We start from the raw sequence: 3,092 nt of genomic DNA on the forward strand, positions 1-3,092 counted from the left end.
CTGAACACATTCCTATCTGCCGCCCAAGTTTGTTTCTGCTTCCCTTCCACAAAGAGCTTCCTTTTGCCAGATGTGGGAAGAGTTGCCTCCACTGGTGTAGCATGTATTTCAGCATGAGTCCTGGGTGCCCCTTATGGCCCTGGCCACATTGCTGTCATCCATGGGAGGTAGCCGCATGGTAAAGAAGAAGTCTCCAAGTCCCTCTCAAACAGATGGTGGTGATTTCAACAGCCAGAGGCCTGTGCCCAGAGGGAGTCAGAACTAGATCTGAATGCCACCAGGGGATCTTGCCCTGCACAAAGATCAGAGCCTGCCCATGGTAGAAAGCTGAACTCCTCACTTTTCTTGTTTGTCCCTTCAATGGCGCTCATAGTCAGGCAAGAGATAGCACATTCTTAGGTGTTCATGGCTGAGCTTCAGTCTTGGGCCTCTGCAGCTGGCTGTGACCAGTTGGGAACAGTAGCCTCAGCTGACACAGAAAGCAGTCTGCCACTTGGCTGATTTGGAAGCTGCACTGAATTCCTGCCATCTGTTGTTCCAGCTGAGCCAAGGCCAAAGTTATTTTACCTTTTGTCAACCCAGGAAATGACACAGAGTGTGCCATCACTGAGGTGTCTGCCCAGTGTCCTGTGGCCCTTGTCCTCACCAACCACTGTAGCCCTTCTCACCTGCCAGTTTGACTCCCCTGGGAGAGATGGCCCTGGGCTCACAGCTGGTGTTCCGTCACAGATGCTCATGGGTTTCTGTCTTTGTGTTCTCTCATTCAAAGCCAGCTCTGAGCTGGGTATTTAGACCAACATTGCCACTAACACTGGCTCTGAGCAAGTTTTCACAGCTACTTGTCAGTTTTCTCATCTTTATAAAGTGGGGAATAATCCCGGCTATCCTTGCAGGGGAGCCATGAGAGAAAGTGGAAGAGATTTTTATTGTCTGCACTATATTCACCTACCTCCCTAGCACTGAACTCTGGATTCCAATGGGGTGACAAAATACCCAGTGAAAATATATTTCCCAGCCCTGTTTCCCCTAGTATCATGCTGTGGCCATTGGGACATAAGCACTCGCCACTGGGTGAGAGTTCTTTAAAACTTGGGAGAGTTCTTTAAAACTGAGAGGAACACCTGTTTTCTCTCTCGTTGTTGTTCTTTTCCCACTGAGAAAACGTAAGTCATGGCTGAAGCTCCTAAGGACAGAAGCTCTGCTTAAAGGATGGTGGAGCAGATAACAGGAGCCTGGTTCTCTAAGCACATTCTGTAGCAGCTGTACCAGTCCTGCATGGTCTCCTTTAGATTCCTTTAATGTAAATAAGCCCATAATGTTTTTAAACCACTGAGGCCAGACCTCTATTACTAACAATTTCTGAGACAGAAGACCAAAAATGCCTCCACAGACTTCTGACATCCAAAGACCCTGCCTGTTTATTCTGTTCCCTGTAGGTATCCAGGGGCGATGCTTGACCATTTGGTGGCAGTGAGGAGTGAATGCTAAGGAGTGTCTGTGCTATCTCTTCTGACACCTCCACACTGAATCCACAAAAGGGAGTGAGGATAAGAGTCTTCTCATAGCATTTTTGGAAACAATGATAGTAGCAGAAAAATAACTGGCAAGAAACAGACTTGAACTCTCTGGAGCAAGAGACCACTTGCTCTTCATCTAGTGCCTTTCAAAGCAAAAAGGAGTCAACAAATCAGAACCCAAATCAGTAGGAACTAGGAGGTCTTATGACCCAATCTGCTACTTGATTTATGAACTACTTGAGGTCATCTCTGAGAGGTGGCCTCTAGCCTCTGCTTGAATGCCTTCAAGGTGGTGTGTTTGCTGTGGCTTTTATGATCAGCTCTGATGGTCAAAGATGCTATGAAACTTTATCCATCAATTCTACTTCTGTTTCTAAAATATAAGTCTTCTTCCCCTTCTACTGGCCAAACCTGTTTAAAGGCATCTTGCCATGTCCTAGGAGTTTCCTTTTCTCCAGACCAATCATCTTTACTTCCTTCAACTCTTTTTTTTTCCCTGAAGTTATTTGTTATTTTTAGTCTTATATAATAGCAACCCATGCTCCTTTAGCAAAGACAAGTAAACAGTGAAAAAGAAAATTCACAACTATACCTATTTGGTAATAACTATTCTTTTTTTTAAAGCATATAAAGCAGGGTTTATTTAAAAATGGGTAGCAGACTTCTCCCATGAGGAAAAAGGGGGCCATAGCTGGTATCCTGGTATCCCAAGAAGCAAGGTGTTCTGCTCTTTTTATATGTCCTAGGCTTCCTTTGTTCTCCTGCCTTTCCCACGGTAATAACTATTATTAATGTCTTATTATATTTTCTCCCAGATTCTTTTTTGCAAGAACAATAATAGCTGCCAACAGTGTATATGTATATATAGTGTACACAATAATGTAATGTACATATTTGCATTAAAAGGTAGTTTTGTTCAGTAATCTGTTTAGCACAGTGCCTGACACATTATAAGACAAGGTAGCATTGGTTGAAGCACCTAAGAAGTGCAGGAAACTCTTCTAAGCTCTTTACATGGGTTCAGTCAGTCCTCACACCCATTTTAGATAGCCATCATCCTTTCTTTTCATCCCACAGAGAAAGAATTGGACACAGAGATGTGAAGTAACTTGCTCAGTCAGGAGCACCCCCAGGGTTGGAACACAGGCAGTATGATCCCAAGAGCCTATGTTGTTCACTGGACAATTACTTAAAACTAAAACAGAAAAGAACAGCTAATGTTATTGGTCTTTTTAAAGGAGAAAGTTTCTGAATTGTTGAACTGTTAGAAGGGCTAAGGAGATTATATTTTCTTGGAGAGGGTTGTTACAAAGGCTGCTTTGTGTGCCATCTTTCTGGATTGGATGGCATTCCAAAGAGAAATCTGTGCTTCTGAAAAGCATCATGTCTCTTATGTCATGGAATTATTTAAGGCATATTTTTAACTTTTTTGGGGGGGGAGGGATACTGGGGCACTTGATCACCAAGCCACATCCCTAGCCCTGTTTTGTATTTTATTTAGAGACGGGGTCTCACTGAGTTGCTTATCACCTGGCTCTGGCCAAGGCTGGCTTTGAACTCCTGATCCTCCTGCCT

This window comes from Ictidomys tridecemlineatus, chromosome 10 (genome assembly GCF_052094955.1).
Source record: "Ictidomys tridecemlineatus isolate mIctTri1 chromosome 10, mIctTri1.hap1, whole genome shotgun sequence".
In the NCBI taxonomy this organism is placed as follows: domain Eukaryota; kingdom Metazoa; phylum Chordata; class Mammalia; order Rodentia; family Sciuridae; genus Ictidomys; species Ictidomys tridecemlineatus.